We start from the raw sequence: 26,554 nt of genomic DNA, 5'->3' as shown, positions 1-26,554 counted from the left end.
TCACAGTTTTACACGATTGATTTTGGTTGATGCTGTTATCGTCTTACAGCTTGTTTCTGGGTAGTGGTTGTGACTAAAGTGTGTTTGTGTTTAAAGTTGCAATGTCACATAAACAAGTACAATGAAATACCTTTCTTGCAAACTCAAAACCCAACAATGCAATAATCATTAACAACATATTTCTACCAAAATACACAATAAAGTAAGTAAGGAAGCATACTATATATAGGAAATATTTCAAAAGTCAGATCCAATACTATATTAACATGTGCAGGGATCCTGGGGTGATGGGGTAGATATGTATAGGGGGAAGGGGACTAGGAGATGTGAGTGGGTGTGTAGAGTCATTTTAAATGTATGTGCATATTACGTGTGAGTGAGAAAATTATGGAGTGACTGGTTATGTGTGTGTTGGAGTGACAGTGTGTGTGAGTGTTTAGGGCCCTGTGAGTTTTTTACATTTTATTTTTTAATTCACCTTTATTTAACCAGGTAGGCAAGTTGAGAACAAGTTCTCATTTACAATTGCAAACTGGCCAAGATAAAGAAAAGCAGTTCGTCCCACACAACAACACAGAGTTACACATGGAGTAAAATAAACATAATCAATAATTCAGCAGAAAAATAAGTCTACATACAATGTGAGCAAGTGAGGTGAGATAAGGGAGGTAAATGCAAAAAAAAGGCCATGGTGTCAAAGTAAATACAATATAGCAAGTAAAACATTGGAATGGTAGATTTGCAGTGGAAGAATGTGCAAAGTAGAAATAGAAATAATGGGGTGCAAAGGAGCAAAATAAATAAAGACAGTAGGGGAAGAGGTAGCTGTTTGGGATAAATTATAGATGGGCTATGTACAGGTGCAATAATCTGTGAGCTGCTCTGACAACTGGTGCTTAAAGCCAGTGAGCTGAGATAAGGGGGACTTTACCTAGCAGGGTCTTGTAGATGACCTGGAGCCAGTGAGTTTGGCAACGAGTATGAAGCAAGGACCAGCTCTCGAGAGCATACAGGTCGCAGTGGTGGGTAGTATATGGGACTTTGGTGACAAACGGATGGCACTGTGATAGACTGCATCCAATTTTTTGAGTAGGGTATTGGAGGCTATTTTGTAAACGACATCGCCGAAGTCGAGGATCGGTAGGATGGTCAGTTTTACAAGTGTATGTTTGGCAGCATGAGTGAAGGATGCTTTGTTGCGAAATAGGAAGCCAATTCTAGATTTAACTTTGGATTGGAGATGTTTGATGTGAGTCTGGAAGGAGAGTTTACAGTCTAACCAGACACCTAGGTATTTGTAGTTGTCCACATATTCTAAGTCAGAACCGTCCAGAGTTGTGATGTTGGACGGGCGGGCAGGTGCAGGCAGCGATCAGTTGAAGAGCATGTATTTAGTTTGACTAAATGGAGACCACGGAAGGAGAGTTGTATGGCATTGAAGCTCGTCTGGAGGGTTGTTAACACAGTGTCCAAAGAAGGGCCAGAAGTATACAGAATGGTGTCATCTGCGTAGAGGTGGATCAGAGACTCACCAGCAGCAAGAGCGACATCATTGATGTATACAGAGAAGAGAGTCGGTCCAAGAATTGAACCCTGTGGCACCCCCATAGAGACTGCCAGAGGCCCGGACAACAGGCCCTCCGATTTGACACACTGAACTCTATCAGAGAAGTAGTTGGTGAACCAGGCGAGGGAATCATTTGAGAAACCAAGGCTATCGAGTCTGCCGATGAGGATGGGGTGATTGACAGAGTCGAAAGCCTTGGCCAGGTCAATGTTTCTTATCGATGGCGGTTAAGCTATCGTTTAGGACCTTGAGCGTGGCTGTGGTGCACCCATGACCAGCTCTGAAATTAGATTGCATAGCGGAGAAGGTATGGTGGGATTCGAAATGGTCGGTAATCTGTTTGTTGACTTGGCTTTCGAAGACCTTAGAAAGGCAGGGTAGGATAGATATAGGTCTGTAGCAATTTGGGTCAAGAGTGTTTGGGAATCTCAGACGACACGAAAGAGAGGTTGAACAGGCTAGTAATAGGGGTTGCAACAATTTCGGCAGATAATTTTAGAAAGAGAGAGTCCAGATTGTCTAGCCCAGCTGATTTGTAGGGATCCAGATTTTGCAGCCCTATCAGAACATCAGCTGACTGGATTTGAGTGAAGGAGAAATGCGGAAGGCTTGGGCGAGTTGCTGTGGGGGGTGCAGTGCTGTTGACCGGGGTAGGGTAGCCAGGTGGAAAGCTTGGCCAGCCGTAGAAAATTGCTTATTGAAATGTTCAATTATAGTGGATTTATCAGTGGTGACAGTGTTTCCTATTCTCAGTGCAGTGTGCAGCTGGGTGGAGGTATTCTTATTCTCCATTCTCCATTACAGTGTCCCAGAACTTTTTTGAGTTTGTGTTGCAGGAAGCAAATTTCTGCTTGAAAAAGCAACCCTTGGCTTTTCTAACTGCCTGTGTATATTGGTTTCTAATGAGTGTGCATAGAGACAGTGCAAAAGGCTGGTCATGGCTCACATCAACACAACTATCCCAGAAACCCTAGACCCACTCCAATTTGCATACTGCCCCAAAAGATCCACAGATGATGCAATCTCTATTAAACTCAACACTTTTCATTGACTACAGCTCAGCATTCAACACCAGGGTGCCCTCAAAGCTCATCAATAAGCTAAGGACCCTGGGACTAAACACCTCCCTCTGCAACTGTATCCTGGACTTCCTGACGGGCCGCCCCCAGGTGGTAAGGGTAGGTAACAACACATCCGCCACACTGATCCTCAACACAGGGGCCCCTCAGGGGTGCGTGCTCAGTCCCCTCCTGTACTCCCTGTTCACTCATGACTGCATAGCCAGGCACGACTTCAACATCATCATTCAATTTCCAGATGAGACAACAGTGGTAGGCCTGATCACCGAAAACGACAAGACAACCTATAGGGGGGAGGTCAGAGACCTGGCCGTGTGGTGCCAGGACAACAACCTCTCCCTCAATGTGATCGAGACAAAGTAGATGATTGTGGACTATAGGAAAATGAGGACCGAGCGCGCTCCCATTCTCATCGACGGGGCTACAGTGGAGCAGGTTGAGAGCTTCAAGTTCCTTGGTGTCCACATCACCAACAAACTATCATGGTCCAAGCACACCAAGACAGTCGTGAAGAGCACGACAAAACCTATTCCCCCTCAGGAGACTGAAAAGATTTGGCATGGGTCCTCAGATCCTCAAAAGGTTCTACAGCTGCACCATCGAGAGCATCCTGACCGTTTGCATCACTGCCTGGTATGGCAACTGCTCGGCCTCTGACCGCAGGGTACTACAGGGGGTAGTGCGAACAGCTCAGTACATCACTGGGGCCAAGCTTCCTGCCATCCAGGATCTCTATACCAGGCGGTGTCAGAGGAAAGCCCTAAAAATTGTCAAAGACTTCAGCCACCAAAGTCATAGACTGTTCTCTCTGCTACAGCAAAGCAAGCAGTACCGGAGAGCCAAGTCTAGGTCCAAAAGGCTTCTAAACAGCTTCTATCCAAGCCATATGACTCCTGAACACCTAATCAAATGGCTACCCAGACTATTTGCATTACACCTCCCCCTCTTCTATGCTGCTGCTACTCTTTGTTGTTATCATCTATGCATAGTCACTTTAATAACTCTACCTACATATTACCTCAACTAACCGGTGCCCCCGAACATTGACTCTGTACCGGTACCCCCCTGTATATAGTCTCGCTATTGTTATTTTACTGCTGCTATTCAATTACTTGTTACTTTTATTTATTTTTCTTATCCATATTTCTTTAAACTGTATTGTTGGTTAGGGGCTCGTGAGTAAGCATTTCACTGTAAGGTCTACACTTGTTGTATTTGGCGCATGTGACGAATACCATTTGATTTGATATTCTCAGAAGCAGTGTGCGGGTTCCTTCTTTTTTCCTCATCTTATTCAACTGTTACCATGCACCTGCAAAAAAGATAGCACAGATGTGCGAGTGCCTTTTTGAATTTTGAAATTAAGTATATACTAAGGTCTCATGCATGTTTTTTACATTTGTTTTTATTTAACCTTTATTTAACTAATGCATGTGCGCGTATCTATCTATATGTGAGCAGTAGGGGGCATGATTGCATCCCCCCAAAAAATCCTGCCTGCAACTTGGTTTCCATCCACTGAGATTTATATATACACAATATATACACTAGATGTCTGACAGGGGGCGCTGTTTTGAAGCCACCGCGCCATCATCGTCGTGGCACTCCCGCGCCATCATCGTCGTGGCACTCCCGCGCCATCATCGTCGTGGCACTCCCGCGCCATCATCGTCGTGGCACTCCCGCGCCATCATCGTCGTGGCACTCCCGCGCCATCATCGTCGTGGCACTCCCGCGCCATCATCGTCGTGGCACTCCCGCGCCATCATCGTCGTGGCACTCCCGCGCCATCATCGTCGTGGCACTCCCGCGCCATCATCGTCGTGGCACTCCCGCGCCATCATCGTCGTGGCACTCCCGCGCCATCATCGTCGTGGCACTCCCGCGCCATCATCGTCGTGGCACTCCCGCGCCATCATCGTCGTGGCACTCCCGCGCCATCATCGTCGTGGCACTCCCGCGCCATCATCGTGGCACTCCCGCGCCATCATCGTGGCACTCCCGCGCCATCATCGTGGCACTCCCGCGCCATCATCGTGGCACTCCCGCGCCATCATCGTGGCACTCCCGCGCCATCATCGTGGCACTCCCGCGCCATCATCGTGGCACTCCCGCGCCATCATCGTGGCACTCCCGCGCCATCATCGTGGCACTCCCGCGCCATCATCGTGGCACTCCCGCGCCATCATCGTGGCACTCCCCCACAATTGTAAAAATGTTGGAAGCTATAGAAAGGAATTTACTAAAGTCTACATTTGATATTGCCATGTTTATTATATTAGACACCTTTATGCATACTTTATATTATATTATATTATGTGAGCTAAACATAACATTTTTAAAATGTAAAAATATATAAAGAACATGTTCCTGAAAGTATAATTTTTGGAAAGCACTAATGTTTCTGTCCACACTACAACAAAAATACTTAACTACATGTCATTTATTCCTTGAAACATTTCAAATTAAATACTATAGAATTCCATTCATTCTTATGGAGGACTGCTTCAAAGCCTCTCCATGGCCAAAATATTGCTTCAGCTATACAGGGTTATATATACACATCATTGAGTGGCAAGGAGTGAAATGTTAGCTAAAGAGACTGGTACTCAGACTAGGGGGACATTGAATATATGATTAAATTGCAATGATTTAAAGGTGGGGTGACCTAGTAATTTTGATTATGTCATGTCTATTATGCCACCAAAAAGCACTTTAAAATTAAAAGTGATTAAAAAACAAAACAAAACAATTCAATGACCTAGCTGCCACCATTGAAAAGAGCTGGATACATCATGACGCCACACTCTCTTCCACATAGTTGTAGTAGAAAGGCAACAAGTACATTTTGCGCACAGACAAAGAGCACAGTGGTGAAGAGATTTGGTAAGAGCCTGTTTCAGTGGTCCTATACAAAAGTATACATTACAAACAATGAGCACAATGAAGAGTCATTCAAAACAATCTGTAAACAAATGTATGGAAGCATTTAAAAATATCTTACCAAGAACACAACCAAACTGACAAATCCCAATGGATTCGAAAATACATATCACTTGTCATTTTGAGTTTCCTTTGCATTAGTTCCCGTGATCCTTTAGAAGAGTTTCGGCAGCTGTCTAAGTCTACTCAGGTTCAAGAAATGTCCCATCGACCCCTCTGGTTGAGGACACTCCCTTTGTATTTCACCTAAAGATGGCAGCCGTTTTGCACAATTCTCCTTGTCCGAATGTTGTTTGGCGCCGCGTGCCAAAAGCTGCATTTTAGGACAAGTGCCTGAGGAGCTGGCTTTGAGAGTCTGCGTGTTGCCCCTGCGGGTGGACAGGTTCGGAATGTGGCAACTCATTGGTGATGTTTTTCAGAACCAAACCTTGGCGCTCCCTCTCTCCCTGCCCTACTTGTTCCTGTTGAACATGGAACTGTACAGTATATCCCATCTCCAACTGCTCCCCCTCGGCCCTGCCGTCCTCCTCACTCCTGCTCCCCTCCTCTATAAGCCCGTACCTTCTCATGTACATGCTGGGGGCGAAGGACATGTTGTTGGGAGACAGGATACAACTGAGTTCCACAGTGCTCTTCTCTGCTCCAGGCTTCTCTGAGAGAGGTGTGCAGGGGCTGAACCTAGGGAGGTCCCTAGGGGGCTGTTTCAAGTAGTTTTTGGATTTACATATATATAAATAAGAGCGAGCGAGAGAATAAGACTATTAGCAACAGTAATAGCATCTATGATCTACATACTGTAGGTACAAAGAAGCTGAAGTAAACATGACAATTCGATGCTCATACCTGGCACTCTCCATTGAGCTGCGTGTGACCTTGCCCCCCGAGTCGGCAGAGTCTACATCCACATGGACCCCTAGCTGCTGCAGCTGGCGCAGTGTGGCGTGGAGCACCTGATCCTTCCCTCCTGGCGGCTGCTCTCTGGGCTCCGGCCTACAGGAGCAGAGGGGAACAGGGCTAGGGTACGACTGCTGGGACAGAGGGACAAGGTGTGTTTCTCCTGCCGTGGGTATGAGGTCCGCCTGTCCTGTTCCTCCTCATCTTCGCCCTCCTCGTTCACTGTACCCTGGAGACGGCTGTTCACATGGCCCTGTGGAGGAAAGAAGAACTTAATGAATTTTCATACATTTAGTGGAAAGTGACAAATAGTCAGGGATCAGGAGGGAGGTTGGTCACATAACACATTGTATATTAACCATTTCACTGCAATACTAGATTCTGTTGAAGCCTACCCAGAAATAAGTATACCAGGATAAAAGCTGGGGCAAATACATCATCACCTGGGCCGTGCTCATAACTCTTTTTGTTTCCTTTCCTAGTTTTTCTCCATACATGGAGCAAATGAAGTACCTATAAAAAAATATATATTTAAAAAAAATGTCAAGGCCATCAGATTGTTAAAACAGCCACCACCTACAGACTTGATATCATTGTCCACTTTAATAAATGGAACACTTTAATGCCACTTTATGAATGTTTACATATCTTGCATTCATCATCTCATTATGTATATAATGTATACTGTATCCTTCACTATCTATTGCATGTTAGCCGCTGTCACTCCTCATCCATACATTTTATACTTATATATTCTTATCCCATTTCCTTTACTAGATTGTGTGTATGAGGTTGTTGTGGAATTTGTTAGATATTAAGTTTTTTTGTGGAGTTGTTAGATATTACCTGTTAGACACTGCTGCACTGTTGGATCTAGAAGCAGAAGCATAAGCATTACACTACACACACAATAACATTGTTATTGTTTAAACAGCAGATTGCCCCTTTAACCTTTCAGAGTTCTAGGTGGCCAACTACGACATTACTTTCTTGCATGCACCCTTCCAGTCAATTCAAAATAAGGGTGGATCAGCCAGGGCCGATGGCAGGAAACCAGCATTCCGTTTGGAATGCAGCCAACCGTTCTCTTACCTCTGATGCATTGACTGGTTGAAGGGTGTGCCTTTCACATGTCCCTCACTACACCCACTCGTCTACCGTGCCATTCATGTGCCTGCTGTGGGTGAGGCTGGCACTGCCAGAACTCCGACCAGAGGAGGACCTGCTACCATCGGTGGCGCCAGGCCCCCTGTCCGTGTGCCACTCTGGCTGTTGGCGCTCGTCCTCATCGCAATTGGGGGCATCGATGGGGTTTCCCCAGAACAAACTGGCACCTACACATAAAAGAGGAGATACATTAAGAGTTGAGTAGCTAAATGTCTAGTCAGTTAGCAGTCATTCTAATCAAGAGTGACTTCGCGTTAGCAGGCCTTCTAATTAAGAGTGACTTGCAGAGTGCAGTTTATAGTTCTATGCAGCAATCCTTTCCCCATGTAGTCAGGGAAATACTCTCAAATGAACCACGTGTGAGATCACTGAAACCAGTGATGAGTCCAGTACCTGTTTCTATAGCGATGCTGACAATCCTCCTAGTGTGTTTTCCTGGGGAGATCTGTGTCTGCATGGCTGCCTTCTTAGTGGATGGAGAGGAGCTGCTCCCCCCTTTCCCCTGAGCTGCCAGTAGCTTCTGGATCTGAAATAATTGGTACATCAGGATTGGAAAGTCCAATGGTAAGAAAGGTTGAAAAGTCGTTCTCTAAAGCTGCAAGATTGGTACAGTGTCAACCACAAACGACACCGTAGAGAGCCTGACCTGTGCCTGCAGTAAGTTGAGCTGCCGGTCTTGGTCCACCAGGATTCTGTAGGCGTCAGAGGGCAGGAGGCCCATGGGCCCATCCAGGGCGGGGGGGGGGGGGGGGGGGGGGGGGGGGACTTTGCCGACTGGGCCTGGCAACACTGGTTCTGACAGACAGGGGTTGGCCGCTCCAAGCAGGGCCCCTGGGCGGTGAAATGGTGTAAGTGTGGGCCCCATGGGGTGGCACAATGAGCTGTGGTGAGGGTGTGTTTGGTGGGAAGGGGAAATGAGAGAGGTGGGGGGGGTTACCATCAAAGTTGGAACAGAAGTGTTTATCTGGTCTGTTGTGGGTGCATGAAGTTCCCTGCCAGTAGTTGGGGTGGTACAGGGGGGTAACATGGTCATGTGGGTGGAAGGAGCAGCATCCACAAGGCTGGTTCATGTTGTGGGTGCTGTGGAAGTGTTTGAGATGGACAGCGGGCTGTTGGTGAGTGGGGCTGAGGGGTGACCGGGGCTCTGGTGTGGAGGGGCTCGGGGGAGGCCCACTTGTGAGAGAGGGGACCTGGTGCTTGGTGGAACTGCCTGGCCTGGTGGACTGATCCATTAGGAGAGGAGCCTGTCTTTGGAGAAGAGGAGGAAGAAGAGTCTTCCCGAACTGTGGTGGGGCTGATTTCCTGCCAGGGAAAGGGGGTGGTGGCTGCTGCCCAGGGGTGAATAGGAATCCTCTGCTGCCCTTACCCAGAGTGTCCATGGTGGGGGTCAGGGGCCTTTGATGGGTGGGGGGCCACTGAGTGTGGTGGGCCCCTGGTCTGGGTGTCTGGTTTCCCCAGGTTGGAGCTGGTGGGAGGGGGGGGGCAACTGCCTCTGGGCTGCAGAGCTGAGGGGGAAGGACGAGGGGGGCCCATGGTCTTTCCATCAAGGAAGCTGCCGTCCATCAAATCAAATCAAAATCATATCAAATGTATTTATATAGCCCTTCGTACATCAGCTGATATCTCAAAGTGCTGTACAGAACCCCAGCCTAAAACCCCAAACAGCAAGCAATGCAGGTGTAGAAGCACGGTGGCTAGGAAAAACTCCCTAGAAAGGCCAAAACCTAGGAAGAAACCTAGAGAGGAACCAGGCTATGTGGGGTGGCCAGTCCTCTTCTGGCTGTGCCGGGTGGCGATTATAACAGAACATGGCCAAGATGTTCAAATGTTCATAAATGACCAGCATGGTCCAATAATAATAAGGCAGAACAGTTGAAACTGGAGCAGCAGCACGGCCAGGTGGACCGTCACCATGGAGAGCTCCGGCACAGGACGGTGGACCCGCTTGGTCTGAAACAATATGGAGTATGTCTTTTAGAACAGAGTTCATATCAACAAATAGGTGATACGAGTCAAAAGAGAGACAGAACTGACCTGCTGGGTGAGAGGGTGGGGGTTTGGGGAGGGCCTGGGGGAAGAGGTCATCGTCCTCTACTCCAGAGTCATGGTCGTTGATAGACAGTCTGTTCTGAGGAGATGCTGCCACTACCGCAGGGCTGACGGAGAAAAGACAGACAGGCACTGTCAAGCCCACTGTCTTGATAAAGCCTTTTGTCATCCGTCTACCCCACTGAACTCCTATGAAGACATACAATTCTGTAAGAGTATCTTTCTCATGAGTTCCGTTAGTATTCAATAACATTTATGACTAATGCTTTTCTTGTGATCCAAACAGCCACTACTCAGAGTGAAATGGCCCTATTCACCTTGACCACCTATCCACTGCACTAGACTAAGTAAAACCATGTTAATACAGAAGTTTGAGAGAAGAGCTTGTGTATGTATACCTTGTGAAGGAGGCACGGGACACCAGTTCCCTGAAGAAATCAGCCTCTGTGTTTTGGCTCTCAGGACTGAGGTCAAACTGCAGAGTATGGCCCTCAGAAACCTCCACATTCTGTACAGACAAGGATCAAAAGATAAGTGTCATATATTCACATGGATTTACCACCATATCTGTTGTAATAGTGGGTAAAGGGCACTAGAGGGCTTTTCTTACTACTGAGCCGAGCCAAACTGTACTGAGATGGTTAACACATCCAACATAGATAGTTGTTGGAGGGGACAACCTGAAAGGAAAATGTCCACGCCAGCACGGTTCAGGAATACCTGTGCCTACCTTGTAGAGGGTGAGTGACTCGGTTCGAGTGAGCAGTTGGAAGGTCATGTCCTGCTGCTGACCCCTGCAGGGCTGGACCTGGTAGAACGCTGGCTCCCTGTGGGTCAGCGGGTACAACACCACCAGGAACGCACCGCCCTCTGACGTTACCTTGCAACACAGCAATGACAAACCAGTTCAATATCAGGCAAATTTTGTAGAACACAGAACGATACAAAAAGTCAGACACAGACCTGCCTAAACACAAATCCAGACTACCCGAAAAGCAAACACACCGCGTCTCCTGTTACAATTATTTTGGTGCTTTTCCCAAACATCAACCCACCTTTATAAGACGCCTAGAATATGTCGTTTCTATACGAACACGTTATTTCCTTACTGATTTGTCCTTATCTTATGTTTATAAAAAGTGTTATTGAACATGTGACAATATCAACAACACATACAGCATTGGAGCCAGGCCAACTGGGACATGACAGTCGGTGTGAACAGATGGGCATCCCCACTCACTTGTCCTGGAGAGAGGAGCTGAACAAGTACCTCAAACACCACAACTGGGGGTTGGAGATGTGGTTGACCCCACTCAGCAATCTGCTACAGATAAACGGTAACCACATCAAACTGTACACTCCTGCGTTGGCACACACACACACACACAAACAGCTTGACTAAATGAACACAATAAGGACAAATCATTTGTGGTTCAGATTATCTCTAATGAATGGAGGGGGATTTACACACATCCAAAATAATAACAAGCTGGATGAAAAATATGTCAATAAAGTAGATGGTGGGCATACTCACAGTCCCACCAGTGGTAGAGTGTAGGCCTTTGGGTCAGAGTCCAGTATTAGGAGCAGTTTCCTGCTTTGATCCATTGTCAGAAAGCTGAACAGAATAGAGAAGAAGTGAAACGGGGGCATCCATTTTCTGATAATACTGCAATAAGCTCTTAAAGTCTGCTCAAGTATTTTAACCTTAACGCACCCCATTATTGGCCTATGTCCTTACTCTCGTTTGTGGCTAGCGCTGCTGCGTAGCGGCTGGTCGGCCTGCTCAGGTTCCTGGCCAAGGCCGTGGGGGTGATGAGCACGGGCCAAATGGGCACAGCGTCCAGTGTGTTACCGGGGGTGACGGCGGCCCAGCGCAGGCAGGAGCCCAGGCTGTCTGTTTGCTGGGAGCAGCCAAGATGTGCTCGTAGGACCAGCAGCTTGGACAGGTCCAGGGACTCCCAGGTGCTGCAGCATCTGAACAGGTAGGGAGGGAGGGGTTAGAAGTTGTGCAAACATGACATTTGCGGTGAAAATGTTTTAAAAAATATACTAAAAAAATATTCATAATTCTGCTTTACTTCAGTAAATGAAACAAAGTGTTTCATTTAAGAGGGGATGGGGGCTGCTTATTTTCTCCCAGAAATACCTCAGGAAATTAGACAGGGCAAAAATCTCAGTTTAGAATTAGCAAGCCCAAAAAAAATGCTTTGACAATAGGCAGTTCAGTGATTAGCAACACCTGTTGCTGACAGGTTGCAGTAACTGCCAAGCCCGGGGTGGAGGGAGTATGCTCCTTTTGTTACCTGGGCAACAGAAGAGGTGGGTTACTTCGATAGGCAGTTAGAGGGTGGGTTGAGTTTGACAAGCTGCAGTTTGGATTCATGTAAATTCCAGTAGGGATAACAGCATTGTGTAAGAATATATTGTATAGTTATTGCCATTAAGCATAAAGCCTACATAACTTAATTAACAAGCATTCATTTTATTCAAATATAAAAAAAGGACATTTACTTTAAGTGAAGACGTTTACACATTAATGTTACCTTGAAAGAGATGTGGAATTCTTCTGCAGAGTGAACCATGGTGTCTGTGGCAGCGACCCCCTGGGTTCTAAATACGCACAGCACCAGGATGTCTCTGGGCATCAGGGACCTTTTCAGAGGAGCCAGGTTGCTCCCGGCCCAGGTAAAACCGGTTCAAAGTCACACCCTCTTCATCTTGAAAGAAGAGTGGAGAGAGAGAGAAGGGATTTCACATTAATAAAGGGAAGGGACAGGGGGAATTTTCTAAATAAAAGCACTTAAGCTAAGAGTTGTCCTTTGAAAGCAAGCTGTAACATATGTACTCAATCCATCATTATCATAATTATTTTCCATCTACAAATAGAGTGAGAAGTTCTCTTAAACTATGAATATTTCTGTGATAATGCCTATGGTAATCTCACCAGAATCCACAGCAATAGTCCCCAACAAGTAACAGCTGAACTGGGGCTTGTTATTCTCTCAGGAATGCCGGTGGGCCAAACAAAGAACTCTCCACCAGAAGTAGTCTGGGATTTCTGTTCAATAGAAAACAGTTTAAGCACAAGGCAGCACATGATCTAATTACAATCACAGGGTGCATTTCAAAATAATATGGCTCCCTTGTCTCCTTTCATTCAACTGAACTGATTTGAGTGGCCAAGTATTTCAAAATCAGCACAGACCAAGGGAAGGAGATGAGAAAGCCACCGTGGCCTACTGAGATGCATCCTAAGACACAGTCAAAAAGAAAACAGTAGACTACCTGTAATAGGATAGGTGGAGGCTAATCACATCCATTGGATGTGGGTCCCTTAGAGCCAATTTGGATTTGGGGAAGGTGATGGCAGCAAGAGCGTTCTCCGATGACCTGTGGTATGGTTAACATCATCAAATACTAGTGTCAGACAAACTTCCCGTGGGAACTGTTAGTTATAGTTATTGTATTAAAATTATTAAAAAACAAATTACACATGTACCAGAGTTATATATATATTTTTTAAAACTCTGGTACAAGTGTAATATATATATATATATATATATATATATATATATAAATAAATAAATAAATAAAAAGGAAGAACGCAAGTACATACCTTGTCATTTTCAGATTCTCTGGTTTGTAAACATTGGCCAGGACGTGAGATGACTGTCCTTTCATATTCACTTGAATACTCATTTATGTGGTGTGGACGGGAACGTGAAGTGGTTCCGTCAACAACTAGCTAACTTTTACATCTTATTAGTCAAAATATGTGTGCGCATGCCACAAGATGCAAATGTGCAAGTAATTCACTTACACTAAAAGACTAGATGGCAAGGTGACGTTAGATACTTCACGTAAACTAGTTAGAAGACGTTGGCCATCTGGAAAGCCTAGAAAATGGCATAGCTAGCGAATCATTTCGGTTTGCGTGCCACGGAGTCGTATTGGCTGGCTGAAATGTGAGAACTGTAAAGTTACTCGAGCAGTGGTTTCAAGACTTCCTCCGCAATATCAGAGAGGCCATATTCGCGGTAAATCCACAATGTATCAATCTAGTTTCGCAAATATTTAACTTCAATTGATAGCAACAACAAACACGAAAGTCGTATGTAATGAATCACTTTCCACGTTGTTGAACACAAAACGGTCCTTGTGATAAATTGATTGTGGCGCTGTTTCCATGTTCCAATGGCTGGCCAAAAAATCCAGCCAATAGAAGGCTCCGTTTCATGGCTGCTGACCTATCAGAGGAGCTGAAAATATTACTCGCTCAACCCCATATGCTCAATCAAAGATTATTTCAAACCATATTTGCAAACATTCTTGCAATTTGTGCAATTTACAACATTGTAGACATGAGTCAGGTTGTGGTTGCAAAGAATATGAAATGGCTATGACGCTACGCTAGTATGTTACGTATTGCAAAGGAAAACTGCGTTTTGATACTGATAACCATTTGAATTAAATCACAAATAGCACAAGGGGGCGCCATTTTACCAGATATACAGTAATAAATACTCGCATTTGCCATAATTACGTAGTTTATCATCTGTATTGACAGAAGCAAGCACATCAAGCAAACATAATAAATACGCCACCAGTCTACATCAATAAAAATGTCAAACCTAATCTTTCACAGGTTACTTTTCATTTCTAGATATTACAAGTCATAGAAGGGCTTTTCCAACATGATGATATGCCATTTCAGAAAAGAGCAACATAATATTGACAGAATTTAGCCTACCACTGTATTGGTAGTAAATAATAATCCACTCCCCTGTGCACCCAAACATCAACTGGGATCAGCAATAGGCTGTGATGTGACATCACCACACATTTGACTGAGTATAGCTCGATCAGGGGTGAAATGTGCTTATTCACTCATGCTGGCTGAGGGCACTGTGTCCCAGATTGCAATGATTACAACAGCCTATGGCTCACCATCATGGATTTATTTTTCCCAATTCCATTTAATATCAGAGGACATTACCAAACCAATTGTTCATATGCAGAGAGAGACTGTGTGACAGGAAGGAGTTTGTGAGAAATGCTACATATTTTTTATAATCTTTCTTTAACTAGGCAAGTCAGTTAAGAACAAATTCTTATTTACATTGACAGCCTAGGAATAGAGGGTTAACTGCCTTGTTCAGGGGTAGAACAACAGATTTTTACCTTGCCAGCTCAGGGATTTGATCTAGCAACCTTTCGGTTACTGGCCCAACACTCTAACCGCTGGCTACCTGCCGCCCCAAGATGATTGACGTACCCCATTCTGTTTGGTGGGACCCGATTCATTTCGACAGTTATGGACCGTGCAGATTTGAACCTGGATCTTATCTGGGAAATCAGTGCACTGAAGAAATGCATAGAGGTAACGTTTTCACTTTCTCACATGATTAACTGATTACTGTACATTGACACATACTTTGTTTTATAACATTCATTTGATGTTGCACTTCAATTTGATAACTACACTACATGACCAAAAGTATGTAGACACCTGCTCGTCAAATATCTCATAAAAAAATCATGGGCATTAATATGAAGTTGGCCCCCCTTTGCCGCTATAACAGCCTCCAATCTTTTGGGAAGGCTTCCACTAGATATTGGAACATTGCTGCGGGGACTTGCTTCCATTCAGCCACAAGAGCATTAATGAGGTCGCGCACTGATGTTGGGTGATTAGGCCTGGCTAGCAGTCCGCGTTTGAATTCATCCCATAGGTGTTCAATGGGGTTGAGGTCAGGGCTCTGTGCAGGCCAGTCAAAATCTTCCACACCGATCTCGACAAACCAATCAATCAAATTTATTTATAAAGACCATTTTACATCAGCCGATGTCACAAGGTGATATACAGAAACCCAGCCTAAAACCTTGCTTTGTGCACAGGGACGTTGTCATGCTGAAACAGGAAAGGAACATTTTCCAAACTGTTGCAACAAAGTTGGAAGCATAGAATCATCTAGAATGCCATTGTATGCTGTAGCGTTAAGATTTCCCTTCACTGTAACTAAGGGTCCTAGCCCAAACCATGAAAAACCACCAAACCATTATTCTTCCTCCACCGCACAATGCATTTGGACAGGCAGTGTTTACATTTGGCACAATGCATTTGGACAGGCAGTGTTTTCCTGGCATCTGCCATACCCAGATATGTCCGTCGGACTGACAGTTGGTGAAGCGTGATTCATCAATCCAGAAAACGAGTTTCCACTGCTCCAAAGTCCAATGGTGGAAAGCTTTACACCACTCCAGCCAACGCTTGACATTGCGCTAGGTGATCTTAGGCTTGTGTGCGGCTGCTCGGCCATGGAAACCCATTACATGAATTTCCCAACAAACAGCTGACATTGCTTCCAGAGGCAGTTTGGAACTTGGTAGTGAGTGTTGCAACCAAGGACAGAGGGAGGACAGACACACTCTGCCGTCCCATTCTGTGAGATTGTGTGGCCTACCACTTTGCGGCTGAGCCCTTGTTACTCCTAGACTTTTCAATTTCACAATAACAGCAATTGCAATGAAAGGAGCAGCTCTAGCAGGGCAGAAATTTGACAAACTGACTTGTTGGAAAGGTGGCATCCTATGATGGTACCACATTGAAAGACACTGAGCTCTTCAGTAAGGCCATTCTACTGCCAATGTCTGTCTGTGGGGATTGCATGGCTGTGTGCTCGATTTTATACACCTGTCAGCAGCGAGTGTGGCTGAAATAGCCGAAACCGCTAATTTGAAGGGGTGTCCACATACTTCTGTATAGATAGTGTATCTGATGTTATGTAGTGTTTCCCCTACATTAATTTAGCAGAGGTGTCTCACCGCTGCTAAATTATTGCCACCGCAGCAAGAAATGTAATGTAATTTCTACCAAAACGTTATTTTCAATGGATAGCTGTTGGCTCAATGACTGAAAGTCATTGTCATTGCACTAACGCTAGTAGCAATGCCCCCAACCACGCTACCTTTGCCACCTCTACTGCAAAAAAAACAAGGGGAAACACTGGATGTATATGTCCAGCGTTTGGTCTCGGTTGCTCAATGAGTCTTGTATATGATGATTGGATCCAGAACATCAGACTGTATGATGTAAGAGTCACTGACTTGAAGTCAGGTTTGCATTTATCCCTCAATAGCGGTGGTTAGGATTGCAATAATGTAAACTGTTCCTAAATCTGTGTTTAAGGGAAAGCACAACTTCAAGCTTGGTGAAAAGTGCAGATTTCACCGCATCCTCGACCGTCTTTTCCCATAGTCCTTCTAAGGCTGTCAGATACATACAGCAAGGCTTTTTAATCCTCTCATGAAGGCACTGGAATTCTGCTTTTTTTGAAAACCCCACAATCTGAAAAGTACTGTTTCAACGTTAAAGATTAATATGCTGTCGACTACTTTCTCTCCGGCTACACATACTATTAGACTATTGCTTCAGCAGCCCACTGGCAGAAATTAGGTCATAGTCCTGAGTTACTCAGAGAACCCTGTCTACAGAGGAAACACTAGCATAAACTGTTGCTTTTCAAAAATAATTTGTCACCATTACACTACCAGTCTGGTACTCAGACTGACAGAATGTGAACAAACACCAGACACAGATGTTGGCTTTATCCCAAGGTGGAGATGGGCATTGGTCTAATGCTAATGTGACATAGTCTGGTCTAGAATCCTGGTGGTCATATGTTACAAATACGAGTTAGAGTAGAGGTCTTGTTCGAAGAAGGAAAGGATGAATTGAGCAACTCACATTTCAGCTCGGAAAATAGGGGCAGAAATGATTTGGGGTAAGAAGAGAAATGTTTTCATAAGGCTGTGAGTTTGTGATAGATTCCTGAGTTTCCCAAGCTTGACTTTTAACTCAGGTCTGTGTATTTGGATCTGGAAGTGCATAAATGTCAATCTTTTACCCAATTTTCCTTATTACTTTGGCCACGTTTCAAAACAGGCCTTAGACTTTGGGGATCCAAAATTTCTCCCTGAAAAGAAATTTAACATGAGAACGCAGTTCGTAACTAGTGAAACTTTTTGCACATTTAAAGATTAATTTAAATGTAAGGGTTATTATTGTTTAATGACAATCATTAACATATGAAGTGACGAATGAGCCGAGTCCAAAATGAGAATCAAACCTGGCAATTCAGTAGAGATGGGACCATGAGAGGAAATGATGATAAATTATGGTAGAATAAGACAGTTTCTTATAGTAGAAACCCAGTCTTGCAGAAGCAACTGTTTTCCTTCTCTCACTTGGTCTCATAAGTAGACCTTGACGTCCTGTGTGGGTCAGTTGGTAGTGCATGGCCCTTGCAACGCCAAGGTTGTGGGTTTGATTCCCATGGGGCGGGGGACCAGTATGAGAAAATCTACTGTAAATTCCTCTGGATAAGAGTGTCTCCTAAATGTATTGCATTTCAACACAAGTGCAGTGGAAGTGTAGCCTATAACCTCTAACATGCTCTTTGTGTCTCACAGTTGCTCCCTGGAATTTGGAGATAGATTGTCAGGTATGCAGCTGCTATGATGATTAAAAAAACCTACGGTGCCACTACATAAAGTGTCTCTGAGTAGGAATGCTGATCTAGCACTAGGTTCCACCCTGTAATATTATTCTCTATGATCTAAAGGGGAAAACTGATCCTAGAACAGCACTCAGACACTTTATGAATATGGGCCCTGGTCTGACTTGAGGCAAACACATTCCCATCAAAGCTGTGTCTATGACTTATGATGGTAGGTCATGTTCAAGTGACACAGCAAATACAATGTTCCATCTTGCCTGGTGGTGATATACTGTACGCTACAGTAATGCCTTGTGTGGTTAAGTAGAGGGTACTTGACAGCTCACAGTTGAGGCCTGTGGATTGTGTTAACTTGTCAGGGAGCCCTGCATATTAAGCACACAGTAATTACATCAAATTAGAACCCAGGTAAAAGCTATGATCCCGTATTGATGTCACTTGTTAAATGCAGAGGGTGAATAGGCCTTTGAATGGGGTATGGAAATGCCTTTGAACAGGAGTGTAAAGTCTTGGAACTCTGGGGGCGGTATTTCATTTTTGGATAAAAAACATTCCCGTTTTAAACAAGATATTTTGTCACGACATGCTGCTCGACTATGCATATAATTGGCAGCTTTGGATAGAAAACACTGACGTTTCCAAAACTGCAAAGATATTGTCTGTGAGTGCAACAGAACTGATGTTACAGGCGAAACCCAGATAAAAATCCAATCAGGAAGTGCCCCATATTTTGAAAGCGCTGCATGCCAATGACTCTTATATGGCTGTGAATGGGCTACGAATGAGCTTACATTTTCTACGTATTCCCCAAGGTGTCTACAGCATTGTGACGTCTTTTTACGCATTTATGTTGAAGAATAGCCGTAAGTTACCACATTGAGCAAGTGGTCACATGATGGCTCCCGCAGAAAATCTTGCGTAAAGTACTGAGGTAGCCATTATTCCAATCGCTTCTAATGAGAAACAAATTGTCCAGACAGATATATTATCGTATAGATATGTGAAAAACACCTTGAGGATTGATTCTAAACAACGTTTGCCATGTTTTTGTCGATATTATGGAGCTAATTTGGAAAAAAGTTTGGAGTTGTAGTGACCGCATTTTCCAGTCATTTCTCAAATGTGAAGAACAAACGGGAGCTATTTCGCTATTTCGCAAGGAACATTTGCTATCTAACTGGGAGTCTCCTGAGTGAAAACATCTGAAGTTCTTTAAAGGTAAATGATTTAATTTGATTGCTTTTCTTATTTTCGTGAAAATGTTGCCTGCTGCTAGCAGGGCATAATACTATGCTAGCCTATGATAAACTTACACAAATGCTTGTCTAGCGCTGGCTGTAAAGCATATTTTGAAAATCTGAGATGACAGTGTGATTAACAAAAGGCTAAGCTGTGTCTCAATATATTTCATTTGTGATTTTCATGAATAGGAAGATTTTCTAGGGATATTTATGTCCGCTGCGTTATGCTAATTAGTTTGAGGCGATGATTACGCTCCCGGATCCGGGTTTGAGAGTCGCAAGACGTTTTTAAGTAGTACTTTAAAGTATTTTTTACTTAAGTTTAATTTTTTTTGGTATCTGTACGTTATATTTTAGACTACTTTTACTGTTACTTTACTACATTCTGAAAGAAAATGTACTTTTGATTGTTTACATTTTCCCTGACAAGCAAAAGTACTCGTTATATTTTCAATGCTTAGCAGGACAGGAAAACGGTTCAATTCACTCACTTATCAAGAGAACATCCCTGGTCATCCCTACTGCCTCTGATCTGGAGGACTCACTAAACACAAATGCTTAGTTTGTAAATGATGGCTGCGTTTTAGTGTGACCCTGGCTATCTGTAAGTTTTTAACAAACAAGAAAATTGTGCTGTCCGATTTGCTTATTATAAGAAATGATTCATACTTTTACATATGATATTTAAGCATATTGTTGCAATTACATTTACTTAGATACTTACAGTTAAAGTCTGAAGTTAACATACACCTTAGCCAAATACATTTAACTCAGTTTTTCAAAAATCATGACATTTAATTCCCTGTCTTAGGTCAGTTAGGATCACCACTTTATTTTAAGAATGTGAAATGTCAGAATAATAGTAGAGAATTATTTATTTCAGCTTGCATTTCTTTCATCACATTCCCAGTGGGTCGGAAGTTTGCATACTCAATTAGTATTTGGTAGCATTGCGATTAAATTGTTTAACTTGGGTCAAATGTTTTGGGTAGCCTTCCACAAGCTTCCCACAATAAGTTGGGTGAATTTTGGCCCATTCCTCCTGACAGAGCTGGTGTAACTGAGTCAGGTTTGTAGGCCTCCTTGCTCGCACACGCTTTTTCAGTTCTGCCCACAAATGTTTTATGGGATTGAGGTCAGGACTTTGTGATGGTCACTCCAATACCTTGACTTTGTTGTCCTTAAGCCATTTTTCCACCACTTTGGAAGTATGCATGGGGTCATTGTCCATTTGGAAGACCCATTTGCTGTTACGGCTTTCTAGTTGTGATGAAGGAGAGTCGGACCAAACTGCAGCGTGTCGATTGCGATCCATGTTTATTTAAACAAATGTAAACACGACTAAACACGAACACTACAAAACAAACGAAAACAGCCTATACTTGTGCAAACTAACAGAGAGTACACATAGGACAATCACCCACGAAATACAAAGTGAACTCAGGCTACCTAAATACGGTTCCCAATCCGAGACAACGAGAATCACCTGACTCAGATTGAGAACCGCCTCAGGCAGCCAAGCCTATACTAGACACACCCCTAATCAACCACAATCCCAATGCCTACAAAAACCCCAATAGGACAATACAATAACCCCATGTCACACCCTGGCCTGAACAAATAATAAAAGAAACACAAAATACTTTGACCAGGGCGTGACATTCGCAACCAAGCTTTAACTTCCTGACTGATGTCTTGAGATGTTGCTTCAATATATCCACATCATTTTTCTTCCTCTTCCTTTTTTTGTGAAGTGCACCAGTCCCTCCTGCAGCAAAGCACCCCAAAACATGATGCTGCCACCCCCGTGCTTCAGGGTTGGGATGGTGTTCTTCGGCTTACAAGCCTCCCCTTTTTCCTCCAAACATAATGACGGTCATTATGGCCAAACTGTTCTATTTTTGTTTCATCAGACCAAAGGACATTTCTCCATGTACAGTTGCAAACCATAGTCTGGCTTTTTTATGGCGGTTTTGGAGCAGTGGCTTCTTCCTTGCTGAGCCGGTTTCCTCCAGCATCTTCACAAGGTCCTAGGATTGATTTGCACTTTTTGCACCAAAGTACATTAATCTCTAGGAGACAGAACGCGTCTCCTTCCTGAGCGGTATGACGGCTGCGTGGTCCCATGGTGTATATACTTGCATACTGTTGTTTGTACAGATGAACGTGGTACCTTCAGGTGTTTTTAAATTGCTCCCAAGGATGAACCAGACTTGTGGAGGTCTACAGTTTTTTTCTGAGGTCTTGGCTTATTTCTTTTTGATTTTCCCATGATGTCAAGCAGAGAGGCACTGAGTTTGAAGGTAGGCCTTGAAATACATCCACAGGTACACCTCCAATTGACTCAAATGATGTCAATTAGCCTATCAGAAGCTTCTAATGCCATGACATAATTTTCTGGAATTTTCCAAGCTGTTTAAAGGCACAGTCAACTTAGTGTATGTAAACTTCTGACCCACTGGAATTGTGATAGTGAAATAATCAGTCTGTTAACAATTGTTGGAAAAATTACTTGTTTAATGCACAAAGTAGATATCCTAACCGACTTGCCAAAACTATAGTTTGTTAACAAGAAATTTGTGGAGTGGTTGAAAAATGAGTTTTAATGACTTCAACCTAAGTGTATGTAAACTTCCAACTTCAACTGTAAGTATATTTAAAACAAAATACTTTTTTTTTACTCAAGTAGTATTTTTCTGGTTGACTTTCACTTGAGTCATTTTCTGTAAAGGTATCTTTACTTTTACGCGTGACAATTGGGTACTTTTTCCACCACTGCCTTTGAACGGGGTATAGTAGCAGGTGCCATGCACACCGGTTTGACTGTGTCAAGAATTGCAACACTGGAGAGTTTCACGCTCAACAGTTAATTTAACATCTGTGGTAAGCATTGGAGTTAAAATGGGCCAGCATCCCTGTGGAACGCTTTCAACACCTTGTAGAGTCCATACCCTGATGAATTTAGGCTTTTTCTGAGGTACAACTCGTACACTCGTTTATCTTGTCAGAGAACAAGACTGTGTTTTTCTCATGTGAGCATGCACTCTACTGAGCTGTCAGTGTTTACAGGGGATGTGTCTTCAGAAGCACAGAACTGTGTTGGGGTTTGTTTGGTGACGATGGTATGCATTTCACACTTGCGGCTGGTGACAGCTTCATTTGGGAGGACAGGCTCCTAGTAATGGCAGGAATGGAATCAACAGAATGATATCAAGCACATTAAACGCATGGTTCCATGTATTCGATACCATTCCATTCACCCCATTCCAGACATTATTATCAGCCGTCCTCCCCTCACAAGCCTCCTGTGGTATTACATTAATTCCACTCGCTAACATTAAGAAACACTCATGTGCACAGTAGGCCTATGTTCATAGAGATAGGTAGTTGAATATGGGTATGACGAGTAGCAGGTCAATTATGGTCAGAGTAAATATCTGAGTTGTTATTGAAAGGTAACATAGCAACACACTATATTCATCAGAACACATGGGGATGACTCTGGCAACCATTCTGCTCTTTTCTTCATACAGTTGCGAAAGCCTGCCTAGCATTCTCTAAATTTACTGCAGAAAATTATTCAAATGTAGTGGTTGCAACCCTGTTAACCTCTAACCAGTGATAATAGGATTTATATTTTAGGTTTGTTGATGTATATCTAATGCCATTTAGTCAGCAGAGTTAGAGGTCTTCTGTGGATTTGCGGCTGCATAGTGAGTGAGAAAAGCAAGCCAATAGATCTGAATACTCCTTGAGATAAGAGAAATATGTGGCAATATGTTTGGAAAGGGGTGACGTACAAATGTTTATCCATAGTTTTCTATAGCTTTGAGTGCTACACAATTAATTTCAATGCAGTATAGTAGGATACAGTGGTCTATTAGATTCCTCTTAACCTAAAACCTGTTTCCACAGTCTCTGGAATGGTCACAATTCATGCTGTTAATGTAGTGTTCTTAAAACTGGTCTGCTAGTTATCTTTTGAGCTGGTCTGTTTGTGACATCATTTATCGCCGCCATCATGTTACCCTTGGCGACGAAGTGGTGTCCTCAAAGTGGAGTGAATATCAGAGAGGGTTGCCATAGTAATTAGCTGCCAGGCAATGTTGTACTTCTGCCCACCATGTTCCTTAACAGAAAGGCCAGGTCTCTCTTAAAGGTCCAATGCAGCAGTTTTTAATCTCAAGATGAAATTATTTCTAGTACCTTAATGAGATTACTTTCAATTAAAATGGTCAAAAAGAAACCGAAATGGTTTCTTAGGGAAGACTTATTTCTCAAGCAAGAACTTTGCTAGGACTGTCTGGGAGTGGTCTGAGTGGGGAGCGAAAAACTCTTACTGGTCTATTAACTAATTGACCACCTGGTGATGTTACTAGGCAGGTCAAAACCACCAAAATAGGATTTTCAAACAGCTCTGACATTAAAAGAGCATTATCAAAATTAGTCTGGAAATGTATATAAAACACAGCAAAATTATGTTTTTGACTGCACTTGGCCTTTTACAAACTTCATACAAAGACAGGGGAAAGAGAATTCCTTTGTGTTTCTCTCTTCTATTGAGGGACAAATAGCTTTCTCAGGTTGAAGCCCTTTGTGGATTGTAGTTTGATTTAACAGTTTTTTGTCATATCAAAGTACAGATTTGAAAGGCTATAGTTCCAAAAACGGTGAACTTAAATTTTAAAACATTGTTCTCTCTTTTGAATCAACATCTCACATTAAAAAAAGCTTTAATTGTCACATACACCGGATAGGTGCAGTGAAATGTGTTGTTTTACAGGGTCAGGCATAGTACCATGGCACCACTGGAGCTAATTAGGATGAAGTGCCTTGCTCAAGGGCACATAGACAGATTTTTACTCGGTTACTGGCACAACGCTCCAACCGCTACCTGCCCTAAAAAAAAATAGTGTCTTTCTCTTACCTTTCATCCATAGCGCTAATGCTCCCCTGACTGTGTGATGTGGACATGGAGAATGTAGCCTCGGCAGACTCCTTTCTCCCCATGCCTCATGTGCCACAGAGGGCCCAGCCCCAGCCCCTCCACCCTGGTACAGAAGACGACCAACCCTCCTCCAGCCCCAGACCCACCTCGTCCTCCCCATGCCATTGGGGCGGCAGGGTAGCCTAGTGGTTAGAGCGTTGGACTAGTAACCGGAAGGTTGAAAGTTCAAACCCCCGAGCTGACAAGGTACAAATCTGTCGTTCTGCCCCTGAACAGGCAGTTAACCCACTGTTCCTAGGCCGTCATTGAAAATAAGAATTTGTTCTTAACTGACTTGCCTAGTTAAATAAAGGTTGAAAAAAAAATGCCACCTCAGCCAGCTCCTGCTCCAGCAGCAATTTTTTTCTGAGGTCTTGGCTGATTTCTTTTTGATTTTCCCATGTCAAGCAGAGAGGCACTGAGTTTGAAGGTAGGCCTTGAAATACATCCACAGGTATACCTCCAATTGACTCAATGTCAATTAGCCTATCAGAAGCTTCTAAAGCCATGACATCATTTTCTGGAATTTTCCAAATTGATTAAAAGGCACAGTCAACTTAGTGTATGACAACTTCTGACCCACTGGAATTGTGATGCAGTGAAATAAATCGGTCTAAACAATTGTTTATAAAATTACTTGTGTCATGCAAAGTAGATATCCTAACCGACTTGCCAAAACTAGTTTGTTAACAAGACATTTGTGGAGTTGTTGAAAAACGAGTTAATGACTCCAACCTAAGTGGACTTCTGACTTCAACTGTATACACACACACACACACACACACACACACACACACACACACATACACATATTTGATTGACTGCTGTAAAATGAACTATACATCTGTCTTCTGTTTATAGTGTACTTTAGTAGTTTTTAAATGCCTGGTATGTCGCAGATATCTATTATGTGTCACACTTTGACACCTCTGCTTTAAACTCATTCCATGGGGGGCTGCAGGTTTTTGCTTTTTCCTTTAAATTAAGCCCTAGACAACCAGGCGTGAGGAGCTCCTTACTAATTTGACCTTAATTCATCAATCAAGTACAAAGGAGGAGCAGAAACCAGACACTCGGCCCTCCGTGGAATGAGTTTGACACCTGCGCTTTAAAGTGTGTTACACAGATACTACATAATGTAGTAATGTGACATGCTGATATTTACATTTAACTAGTAACTACACTAACGATACAATATGTCGCTAATGTATGTTATCTGCAGTGACCATGTACAGCTGAGTACATAGTTATAAACTCAGAGTTTAGTTATAATTATTCAAAGATAAAAATCCAAATAATGTCACAGATCTTCATTGTAAAGGGTTTAAACACCGTTTCCCATGCTTGTTAAATGAACATGCACCTGTGGAACAGTCGTTAAGACACTAACAGCTTACAGACGGTAGGCAATTAAGGTCACAGTTATGAAAACTTAAAACACTAAAGAGGCCTTTCTACTGACTCTGAAAAACACCAAAAGAAAGATGCCCAGGGTCCCTGCTCATCTGCATGAATGTGCCTTACGCATGCTGCAAGGAGGCATGAGGACTGCAGATGTGGCAGGGCAATAAATTGCTATATCTGTACTGTGAGATGCTTAAGACAGCGCTACAGGGAGACAGGACAGACAGCTGATCGTCCTCGCAGTGGCAGACCACGTGTAACACCTGCACAGGATCGGTACATCCGAACATCACACCTGCGGGACAGGTACAGGATGGCAACAACAACTGTCCAAGTTACACCAGGAATGCACAATCCCTCCATCAGTGCTCAGACTGTCTGCAATAGGCTGAGAGAGGCTGGACTGAGGGCTTGTAGGCCTGTTGTAAGGCAGGTCTTCACCAGACATCACCGGCAACAACGTCATCTATGGGCACACACCCACCGTCGCTGAACCAGACAGGACTGGCAAAAAGGGCTCTTCACTGACGAGTCACGGTTTTGTCTCACCAGAGGTGATGGTCGGATTCGCGTTTATCGTCGAAGGAATGAGCGTTACACCGAGGCCTGTACTCTGGAGTGGGATCGAATTGGAGGTGAAGGGTCCGTCATGGTCTGGGGCGGTGTGTCACATTATCATCGGACTGAGCTTGTTGTCATTG

The 26,554-nt window shown here is 43.8% G+C and overlaps 1 pseudogene; it reads right to left on the bottom strand.

Annotated features, from left to right (window-relative positions):
* Nucleotides 1-4,873: 4,873 nt before the first annotated feature.
* LOC109888531 (SCL-interrupting locus protein homolog) lies at nt 4,874-24,400 on the bottom strand (annotated as a pseudogene).
* Nucleotides 24,401-26,554: the final 2,154 nt, after the last annotated feature.

The sequence above is a fragment of the Oncorhynchus kisutch genome, linkage group LG4 (assembly GCF_002021735.2).
Source record: "Oncorhynchus kisutch isolate 150728-3 linkage group LG4, Okis_V2, whole genome shotgun sequence".
Classification (NCBI taxonomy): domain Eukaryota; kingdom Metazoa; phylum Chordata; class Actinopteri; order Salmoniformes; family Salmonidae; genus Oncorhynchus; species Oncorhynchus kisutch.
This window is presented reverse-complemented; position numbering and strand designations above follow the sequence as displayed.